Genomic DNA, 12,130 nt, shown 5'->3' on the forward strand with positions numbered 1-12,130 from the left:
ACCCAGAGTGGCTGGGGAAACCCAGCCAGATGGGCAGGGTATAAATAAATTATTATTATTATTATTATTATTATTATTATTATTATTATTATTACTACTACTACTACTACTACTACTACTACAGGTTTGTGTTTGCCCTCTTTTAATAATGTAGTCTATGTTACAGGCAGCTGTACGTTCCCAAGTCTCTCTCACAGATTAAGCAGTGACAGGCTGATCAAACCCGGTTAATTTGGATTAATGAAGACAGTGCAGCGCTCTAATTTAGTCCCAGATAATGCTGTTTGATCACATCACTGGTGCACAAGCTGCAGAGCTGAAGACTGATCTTGGGGCAAGCAAATCAGTCAGAGAGAGTCCCTCCTCAAATAGTGTTAATGATACATGTCATTTGCAGACAGGAGGCCATCCCTTCTCAGATGCAGTTTTTCATTTGTTTAAGTTTACAAATCTATACAGAGCCCATCACCTTAATAACTATTAAGCTTCCAGCCTGCTGATAAATGCTGAATGGTTCGATGATGTGAAGAAACTAAAATAAAATGTTGTTGTTGTTTTATTGTTTATACCCCACCCATCTGGCTGGGTTTCCCTAGCCACTCTGGGCAGCTTCCAGCAAAATATAAAAAATAATAAAATGTCAGACATTAAAAACTTCCCTGATGTTTTCTAAAATTTGTGTAATTCTTTATCTCCCTGACCTCTGGTGGGAGGGCATTCCACAGGGAGGGTGCCACTGCCGAGAAGGCCCTCTGCCTGGTTCCCTGTAACTTTACTTATCACAGGGAGGAAACCACCAGAAGACCCTCAGAACTGGATCTCAGGGTCCAGGCTGAATGATGGAGGTGGAGATGCTCCTTCAGGTACACTGGGCTGAGGCCATTTAGGACTTTAAAGATCCATACCAACACTTTGAATTGTGCTTGGAAATGCATTGGGAGCCAGTGAAGATCCTTTAGGACCGGTGTTATATGGTCTCGGTGGCCACTCCCAGTCACCAGTCTAGCTGCCGCGTTTTGGATTAGTCGTAGTTTTCAAGTCACCTTCAAAGGTAGCCTCACATAGAGTGTGTTATAGTAATCCAAGCTGGAGATAACCAGAGCATGTTGTCAACCATGTCCCACCCTTCATTCTCATTGCCACAATATTTGCCTTGCACCTGCTTGGATGTCACTGTGGAGCAATGCAAGGCTGCCTAATAACTAGAAAAATAGGATAGCATAAGGCAAAGTCAGCAAACGTGGTGTTCTTCAGGTATTTCTGGACCTTATCTCCCCTAATCTAGGCTTAACCACCATGCTGACTGGGGCTGACCCTGACCCTTGTTGCCACCCTCCAAACATTTCCTTGGAAGAGGGATCTGGGGAAGAACCTTAGATGAAGACTGAAGGGTCCAAGGAACTTCAGCAATTTCAGATCTGAGTTTTTTTAAGGATGCCATCTGGACCCAGAAATTTGTTGGTTTTTAGTAAGCTTGGTAATGCTAAGATCTTCATCCCTTATCCTGATTATTTGCCTCTGTTCTTTCAACCCATTTCTGAAAAAAGTCAGTTCAGGCATGCCTTGACAACTCCCTACCGTAACATCAATCAACCTTACGAAATGAGCTTGGTATTATCGCACAGAAAGGAGGAGTCCCACACCAATCATAGATGGGGGAGAAATCAAACTAAAGCTTTTGTTTTTTCTTTTTTATAAGATATTTATTAAGATTTTTTAAGATATTACAATAAAATAAAAGAAAAGAAAAAACAGATATATAACAAAATACAGAATAAATTTTTTTTTAAAACACATAAATTTTCAATTGCTTATTTTCCTTTAACTTGTTTCCCGGACCTCCTCATACCTCCCTTTTTTGTATTCCACCACAAATTATTAGTTCAGCAAATCCTTACCAATATATTATTACCTATTTATAATCCTTTTTTTTCATATTCTCTTAAAGCATTACAGCTGGAAACCACTTAATTTCAATCCAACATCATTCTAGCATTCATTGATTTTACCATATTTCTGTAGATAGTCTTTAAATTTCTTCCAATCTTCTTCCACCGACTCTTCTCCCTGGTCTCGGATTCTGCCGGTCATTTCTGCCAATCCCATATAGTCCATCACCTTCATCTGCCATTCTTCCAAAGTGGGTAGATCTTGTGTCTTCCAATACTTTGCAATAAGTATTCTTGCTGCTGTTGTACCGTACATAAAAAAAGTTCTGTCCTTCTTTGACACCAATTGGCCGACAATGCCCAGAAGGAAGGCCTCTGGTTTCTTCAGGAAGGTATACTTAAATACCCTTTTCATTTCATTATAGATCATTTCCCAGAAAGCCTTAATTCTTGGGCACGTCCACCAAAGGTGAAAGAATGTACCTTCAGTTTCTTTGCATTTCCAACATTTATTATCGGGCAAATGATATATTTTTGCGAGCTTGACTGGGGTCATGTACCACCTGTAAATCATTTTCATAATATTCTCTCTTAAGGCATTGCATGCCGTGAATTTCATACCTGTGGTCCACAACTGTTCCCAGTCAGCAAACATAATGTTATGTCCAACATCTTGTGCCCATTTAATCATAGCAGATTTCACCGTTTCATCCTGAGTATTCCATTTCAACAGCAAGTTATACATCTTTGACAAAATCTTAGTTTTGGGTTCTAACAGTTCTGTTTCTAATTTTGATTTTTCCACCTGGAAGCCAATTTTCTTGTCCAAATTATATGCCTCCATTATCTGATAATAATGAAGCCAATCTCGCACTTCGTTTTTTAGTTTCTCAAAGCTCTGCAGTTTTAGTCTATCTCCCTCTTGTTCCAAAATTTCCCAATATTTAGGCCATTTGGCCTCCATATTGAGCTTTTTCTGAGCCTTCGCTTCCATTGGTGACAACCACCTTGGGGTTTTATTTCCCAATAAATCTTTGTATCTTATCCAGACATTGAACAATGCTTTCCTGACAATATGGTTTTTAAATGCTTTATGTGCTTTAACCTTGTCGTACCACAAATATGCATGCCAACCAAAAACATTGTTAAAACCTTCTAAGTCCAAAATGTCTGTGTTCTCAAGAAGCAGCCAGTCTTTCAGCCAGCAGAATGCTGCTGATTCATAGTAAAGTTTAAAGTCTGGCAGGGCAAATCCGCCTCTTTCCTTTGCATCAGTTAATATCTTAAATTTTATTCTGGGCTTCTTGCCCTGCCAGACAAATCTAGAAATATCTTTCTGCCACTTCTTGAAACAGTCCATTTTGTCCACAATCTGCAATGTTTGAAACAAAAACAACATTCTAGGCAAAACATTCATCTTTATAGCTGCAATTCGACCCAACAAGGAAAGCTTCAAATTTGACCAAATTTCTAAATCTTTTTTCACTTCCGTCCAACATTTTTCATAGTTATCTTTAAATAAATTCCCATTTTTTGCTGTCATATTAATCCCCAAATATTTCACTTTCTTAACCACAGTTAAACCTATCTCATTCTGAAACCTCTCTCTTTCAATCGGTGTTAAGTTTTTCTCTAAAACCTTAGTTTTTGACTTGTTCAATTTAAATCCTGCCACTTGACCAAATTCTTGAATTAGTTCTAAAACCCTTTTGGTACTAGATTCTGGCTCCTGTAACGTCAATACTAAATCATCTGCAAATGCTCTCAATTTGTACTGTTTGGCTCCGACCTGTATACCTTTAACCAACCGGTCCCTTCTAATCATGTTCAGCAGAACCTCCAGGACCGATATAAAAAGCAATGGACAAACTAAAGCTTTTGATCCACGAACTGCCGTGGTTTCAGGGAGGGAGGTTACTGGTATTAACCATCTCTCTGGGGCAGCATGGATGAAACTCAAGTGCGAATTCTGTAGTTTAACTATGCGCTGTGCAAAGTACCGTATTTTTTGCTCCATAAGACGCACCTTTTTCCTCCTAAAAAGCAAGGGGAAATGTGAGTGTGTCTTACGGAGCGAATGGTGCTGCGCAGAGAGGTAGAGCTGCACAGTGCCCCTTCAGCGAAGCGGGAGGAGGAATGGAGCCCCTTCTGTTCCTCCTCCTGCTTCACTGAAGGGGCGCTGCACAGCTCTCCCTCTCTGTGCAGCGCCTGTCCGGCAAAGCCAGAGGAGGAACAGAAGGGACTCCTTCTGTTCCTTCTCCAGCTTCGCTTGAAGGGGCGCTGCACAGCTCTCCCTCTCAGAAAGGAAGAACTGCACAGCACCCCTTCAGCAACACGCCTGTCCTGGCTTCTGCCTTAGCCGTGCGCAGCCTCTTCGGGCAGGGGGAGCCTTCACCCTGCTGCGCTGAAGAGGCTTGGTGCAGTTATCCCAGAAGAAAGAACAGCCACACAGTATCCCAGAAGCCAGATCCCTCTTGCTGTTCTGGCTTCTGGGATTCAGAATAATTTTTTCTTGTTTTCCTCCTTCCAAAACTAGGTGCGCCTTATGGTCTGGTGCGTCTTTTGGAGTGAAAAATACGGTATTTGCTTTCATCTATCCTTAATCTTCCAGCATTTTCAGATTCATTGGATGTCCACAAGTTCTAGTGTTTCCAGCAACTGGTATGATGATCCAGCAGGCTATAGTCTTATGAACATTAGGAAAAACTTTCTAGGAAGAGCAGTTGAACAATGGGGGTCTTTAAGCAACTGCTGAGTATGGACAGATATTTGTTGAGCATGCTTGAGATCTAGATTTCCTACATCAAACCAAATTGCTGGACTGCACGGCCTGTAGGCCCCCCTCCAATTTTATGAGTCCTGCACGTATCCAGTACATTTGGAAAGCGTGGTGTTCCCAGCATGATCCTCTTGGTGCCTTCCAACTCTACAATTCCATGATTAGTTTGCTTTAGGAAGTAGGTTAGCTTGCCTTGGCAAAATACCTTGAGGCATAATTTCTAGTAAGTGGATGGGGTTGGGGAGTGGGGGCCGAAGAAAGAGACTTTACTCATAATGCATGCAAGCCCTATGGCTGGAAAAACATATCCGCTTTCTCTCCAGCTTGTATGGGCAGATTCACAGCCAGGCCAGGCCAGGCTGACAGGCAGTTTATAAGGCAGCAGAAAGCCCCTTCTAAGACATAGACCACACCCCACTTTCTCTGCTTTCCCCTAACTCTTAAATCATTTTCATCGCTATGAAAGCAGCCGCTCTGGCAAGGTATAATTAAGCTGGGGGGGGGGTAGGCTACAGAGAGGATTGTTACCTGCCAAACCACGTGCCTCCTTTCATCTGCATATTTATGCATTTAAAGAGACAGAAAAGCTTTAATCACATTTTAATAACTAGGTACTGTACTTTGAACTCCATAAACCATCTCCAGGCTGCTCCTAAACTTTCTCTCTGATCTTCAAAGAAGAAAAGGAAGGAGCTTTGTTTTCTCTGTCTGAGCATCATTGCCCGGGGGGGGGGTGGAGGAAGGGAGGACCTCAAAGTTACTACTGTACACCCAGCACCAAAGTTGTTGACCCCCAGAAAGGCTGAGAGTTCTGAAGAGCTGGTTTGGACCAGGGAGGAGAGCAGCCATGTTTCAGCTCCTAAAATGGTGCCCCTGGAGAGAGCTCTGGCAGTAGATCAAAACATCCCGAAGAAACTGGTATCAAAGGGGAAGTTTGGATGATTCAGAGATGCGAAGTGACTACATCTGTCCTCCCACAGAGCAATAATTGGCTTATGCATTGCTTGTTCACTGTTGGGTCATGATGACCTAAGGCAGGTCACACTAATTGGAACAATCACTTATTTTTGTTGTTTATTGTTTGGCTCAGTGGCTTCAGAGTAGGATGGGAGGGGAAAGATCGAAAACGAGTATACATTATGGTTATATGGGATATTGGGTCCCAGACTACAGGTTTTGGTTAAAGGCAGGCACAGATCTAAAAAAGGATGGACGAAAACTAGAATAGCATAACCATGGCAAATGCAGCATAAGAGAGAGTGGGGTTGTGATTATGTTTCATTGGCTTCTGTACTGAAAGGGAGAAAGAAATGAGCAGAAATACCTTCAAAAGCTTGTACAGTGGTACCTCAGGTGAAGTACCGTACTTAATTCGTTCCAGAGATCTGTTCTTAACCTGAAACTATTCTTAACCTGAAGCACCACTTTAGCTAATGGGGCCTCCTGCTGCTGCCGCACCGCCAGAGCACAATTTCTGTTCTCATCCTGAAGCAAAGTTCTTAACCTGAAGCAATATTTCTGGGTTAGCGGAGTCTGTAACCTGAAGCATATGTAACCTGAAGCGTATGTAACCTGAGGTACCACTGTATACTTGACAGGAGCAATTTTTTTATTTTATTAAACACTAAGCAAAAGTTGATTTTGTTATTATTATTATTATTATTTTGTACAGACTTTTAAATCACAGCAGTGTAATAACTTTCTTGGAACAACCAAAACATCTCAAAGTGGTGAACAAGTTTCTCCAAGCTCTCCAGCTTGGCCAGACGCTAAGCAAAAGGGAGGGTGAAGGGAAAAAAAAGCAATTAGGGTCATTTTTAACTGCCTTACGGTGGGCAGGAGGGGGAGTTCTGCAGATTTAAGACTGTAATCCAAAATGTTGCCCTATCTAAGGGTGGGAGGAAGCTGGGCCACAGCCATGGAGGAGTAGAAAAGAATGGGGCACATGAATTGCTCCGTAAGAACATTATATGACATTAGTAATGGAATTATTGGGAATACATTATTGGGAATAAGTACTTAATTGTGCTTTCATGGGGACCTCTAAAGCTCACTTTTTGTCAGTGCAGGACCCAGAGAGGTAATAATAATAATAATAATTTATTATTTGTACCCCGCCCATCTGGCTGGGTTTCCCCAGCCACTCTGGGTAGCTTCCACAAAGACCAAAAATACACTAATATGTCATACATTAAAAACGTCCCTGAACAGGGCTGCCTTAGGATGTCTTCTGAATGTCAGGTAGTTGTTTATCGCTTTGACATCTGATGGGAGGGTGTTCCACAGGGCGGGTGCCACTACTGAGAAGGCCCTCTGCCTGCTTCCCTGTAACCTCATTTCTCGCAGTGAGGGAACCGCCAGAAGGCCCTCAGCGCTGGACCTCAGCGTCCGGGCAGAACGATGGGGGTGGAGGCGCTCCTTCAGGTATACAGGACCGAGGCCGTTTAGGGCTTTAAAGGTCAACACCAACACTTTGTTTGAATTGTGCTCAGAAACGTACTGGGAGCCAATGTAGGTCTTTCAAGACCAGTGTTATGTGGTCTCGGTGGCCGCCCCCAGTCACCACTCTAGCTGCCGCATTCTGGATTAGTTGTAGTTTCCGGGTCACCTTCAAAGGTAGCCCCACGTAGAGCGCATTGCAGTAGTCCAAGCGGGAGACTACTGCATGCACCACTCTGGTGCATGCAGTAGAGCATGCACCACTCTGGCGAAACAGTCCACGGACAGGTAGGGTTTCAGCCTGCGTACCAGGTGGAGTTGGTGGACAGCTGCCCTGGATACAGAATTGACCTGTGCCTCCATGGACAGCTGTGAGTCCAAAATGACTCCCAAGCTGCGCGCCTGGTACTTCGGGTAAGAAATAAGGAGGCTTGCTTCCAACAAGCATTATACCAGGCCTTAAGAGTTCCAGCATCCTTTCAACATCTCCAAGAAAAGAAGTGCAATTTCAGAGTGAGCAGTCAGAACTGTGGGTGGTGGTGATTCTCTGCTCAGATGAGAACTTTTGTTTTACACTCTGCTCCCGTTTTCACCAGGCCAGTTTGGCTCTTCCCCTGATCTACCAGGTGCTAGTGGGTCTATCCTAGGGCTCCACCCTGATCCACTGGGCCCCAGCCACTGAATCTCAAATCAGAAGCTGTCTCATTGCCAGTTGACCTGGTATCCAGTTTGTCAATTGACCTGGTAGGCCTGGCTCTTATGTCGAGATTGGGGAGCCAGAATGGCAGTGCTGGCACTGAGCAACTGAGCTTTGGTAACTGTGCAGGCATAGCTACTCCCAAGAGATGTGGAGGACGGGGAGAGTAGTGAGTGACTGCTAGTAGGCCAAAGTTCTTCGGCAGAGGTCCTGGGACCCATTCAGCAAAATGAGCAGGAAGCCTGGCATGCCACATTTTGAAGCAAGTACAGTAATGCTCATCTAAAGCAGGTGAGGGGAACCTCTGGCACTCCAGATGTTCCTGAACTCAAACTCCCATCATTCCTTGCTACTGGCCATGCTTGCTGGGGCCAATGGGAGTTGTCATTGGGAAACATCTGGAGGGTCAAAGGTTCCTCACGACTGATCGAAAGACTGAATAGGGTGTGTGTGTTTGTATAAATCCAGAGTCCAAAATTATGTAATGGCACTGCTAGGGGCTGTGTGTTCATGAGATTAGTCAGCAGCCTGGTTTTGGGGTTGGCTGATCCTCCACCCTCTCCAGTAAAGCTGAACAGGACAATCAATCAATCAATCAATCATAGAGGACCTTGTCTCTAAATACCTTGATTTTACTTATCTCTGTGACCCCAGAGCGTAAATACTTTTTAATCTGTTCTTGTCCTTTTCTTTTTAGAGTTCCGTGGGTTTAGGAGCACACAGTATTTTGTTTGCTGGTGTTGCTTTATTTCTGTTGTTGTAATCTGGAACAAATTTTTTTTGGAAACTGGTTTTAATAACATGTCGTCCCCCCGCCCCTGCTGCCTAAAAGCCCTCTGTTCTTTTTCTTCTACTAGCAACATCTTTCCAAAGATGCACTTTGTATAGAAATACTGTTCTTCCAGCCACACATGGTTTCCATTGCAGCTGGTCCCCTGTGGTTTCCAAACACCATGCTAAACTCATCTCCAAAGGTGGCTCTTGGGACAGCTGATAAGTTGATAGCATGGAGAGAAAACTGACTCCAGCCGTTGTGTCATGTTGGAGCCAAGCAACAAGGTTATTCAAAAGACAAAAGCACCACTAGCTTCTTAATTGTGATACGTAAAATAACTATGTTCCCTACACCATTAGTTTGATAGTGTGGGACCCACAGCTGGCCGGTACCCCAACATAAACTGGCTCATTCCATTACCCTTTTCACTGTCTTTCTTGAGGGGCTGTTGTTTTTAAGAACCTGCAGCCCTCCCAATGTTGGTGGACTACAGATCCCATCACCCCCATGACCATTGGCTATGCTAGCTGATGGGACTTGAAGTCACAACATCATCTATCTGCAGGGCCACAAGTTTGTTCCCCTGTTTTAACAATGAGAGGCTGTGCGAAACAGAGTAGGGGAGAAGTTGGAAAGAGATGGGACAGGGAAGATGGGAGAAGGGGAAAAGGGATAGATTTTTTTTTTAATGAATAATCTACAGGACTCAAAAACTTGAATGCTATTTTGTGACATTTTGGTTGGCCTAAAGAAAAACCTAACATGGGTGTTAAGAGTTTTCTCATGCACCAACACATCTTACTAATAATAATAAAAAAAGCTAATAGATATTTTGATTTTATGCACTGTGGCTTGCCGTTGTTTTATTGTTTAGAAATTATTTATTGTAATTGTTAAGAGTGGATTTCTGTTTAATTTTTATATGCTGATATTATTATTCTATATTATTCTAATGATTGTTAAATGTTACTTGATTTGATGTAGGTTGTTTATTTTAAAGCTATGTTTTATTATTACATTTTTGTATTGCATTAGATTAAGGTGTACACTCTTTGTTTCTTCAGCTTGTAAACCGCCTTGAGTATTGTAAGATAGAAAGACTGTATACAAATTAAAAGTGGTGGTGATGATGAAGTTAGGTCTAGAAAATATTGTTAAGTTTCACCTTTGAATGCAAAACAACCACAAAACTGAGCTTCGAAAACAGAGGCCTTCAGGACATATTTACATGGAGGAATATTTCCTGAAATCTGTGGAACATATTACTTCACAAACTTGCTTACGACTTAGGTTAGGCTTCATCTCCTCAGTTTGACTGATAAGAAGCCAGGAACTGACCTTCCATTTTCTCTTTCTCTTTTGAGAAGCATGTTGTTGTTCTTTTATCTCCCAGGACTGAAAGGTGTGGAAGATAATTCATTATCTCTTCATAACCTGCAGTAGCCAGAATCACAAAGGCCAAAAGGCGCTGAGCCCTGGTAAAATCTCTCCTCTTCCATCTAAGTCTAAGGACCATCCTTGTGCTAAATAGGCTATAGCCATTAATGGATTCTTCTCCAGGAAAAATGGTTTCTGCTGTGCATTTGAGTTGAGGCCAACTGCATAACAATGGCAAGGGATAAGACCCCCGGCCGAGTGTTAATGAGGCCTTATCAGCAAAAGTTCTCTCAGCTGCATTAGCCATCAGCACAGTGGCAAATATTTAAGCGCTCTGTCCAAACAAGGCATTGCTGAAACCTTCATAGCTATGTAACTCCACAGGATGCCATCTTAAGACCTTTCCAGATGAATTTCTTGAAAAAGTTTCCCCTACTCCTATAGTCATGCGGACAGGTCAACACAGCATCTGGGGTTAAAAGTGGCTGGCCACTGTGAAAAGAGCGTAGGTGGGCCTTTCTTAACTGTGAGCTGCAAAGTTCTTGGTTCAAAGTTTGCCTCAGCTATGAAGTCACCGGCGGTTGCCTCGGAGTTGCCAAATTAAGACATTCGTTTGGGGCCTAAGAGAAAGCAGCTTTGAGCGGGTGCTGTTATTGCTTATCAAAATCACCCCCAGCTGATTTTTTACACCCATTTGGGTAGGAACATCTGTACTTTCTCACCACCACAGAGGAGTGGAGATGAGAACATTGGGGCATGTAAGGTGTATATATTCATCCACAAACCTCCAAATGCTTGCACTGCTCTGAAACGCTAAGTGACTAAGGCCACATTCATACCATACATTTAAGCACTATGGTACCACAGTCATGGCTTCCCCCACAGAATTCTGGGAGCTGTAGGTTGCTAGGAGACCCCCTATTCCCCCTCACAGATTCCCCTATGCAATTCCCCAGTGAAGAGGGACTGATCGTTAAACCACATTGGAAACTGTAGTTCTGCGACACTCAGCTCCCTTAATAAAACTATAGCTCTCAGAATTCATTGAGGGAAGCCATGATGGTTTAAAGCTGTGTCATAGTGCTTTACATGTATGGTGGGAATGTGGCTCAAGCCAGTTGCATACTAAAGTCTTAAGCTGGTCATAACATTCAAGCCCATTGATTTCAATGGGTCTGCTCTGTATGACTTATTGCTCCAAGGCCGATATAATTGGGTGTGGGGCCATGTTGTGGAGGATAATTATATTCCTGTTCTCTGCATTTTGTAGTGTGTATGTGCGTGCTCCAGTAATATTATAATTTAGCTTTAAACTCTCATGAAGTAGTTCATTGCTTCAGGAGGGAGTCTTGCTGGCATTATCGGATATGGTTTGATTGCGTTTTTATGCTGTGTTGCCAGTGTTCTTTTTGCCTGAAAATGGGACTGTTAGAAGATGGCAATGTGTTCAATTTCCCCCTCATTCCAAGCAAGCATCCTGACGTCTCACTTACCTTACAAAGGCTACATGGACACCCCTACGCTTGACAGGTATTGCAAGGAACCATTCTGCATGTGAAAGCATAGCAACCACCGAAATGTGCCCACAATCATTTCAGGCTGCTTTCAATGCCGACAACAGCTAAGCACTTTGCTTTCCTTACAGTATAAGCCTATTTCTGTTCACTCAGAGGGAGGTCCCTTTGACTTCAGGAGATGGATACACTTCAGGCTTTTAAATTTTTGTTTTACTAGAACATTGTGCAAAAGGGACGGGTTTAGAATTAAAGAAATCTGAGCATGGGAATTGTTTCATGTACCAGAACTGAATAGAGCTTATGATCCTCTTCCGGCTACCCCAAATTTTCTTCATTTTTCAGTAGTATTACTTAAGGTAGAGACTCATTTTGTTGATGCCATTGTTAAACTACTCAAAGTGTCCAAAATTATTGCTTACCTCCTGCAAAGTCTCGCACAGGTCAAGGATTTGGGCCATGACACATTTTAGACTGCTCTTCAGCAGCCAAGGGAAATTAAGACTAGTGTTCTACCAAATGATCCTGATCTACCTTCATTCCATCCTTGGTGTGTAGATAGTCAGGATGTACAAATCCCTGACCTGAGACGCTAACAAGTGAAACAGACCTGATTTCTTTCTTAAGAAGTCAGAATGTTCATGGACATTCCATGACATC

This window comes from Podarcis raffonei, chromosome 1 (assembly GCF_027172205.1).
Source record: "Podarcis raffonei isolate rPodRaf1 chromosome 1, rPodRaf1.pri, whole genome shotgun sequence".
Taxonomy (NCBI): Eukaryota; Metazoa; Chordata; class Lepidosauria; order Squamata; family Lacertidae; genus Podarcis; species Podarcis raffonei.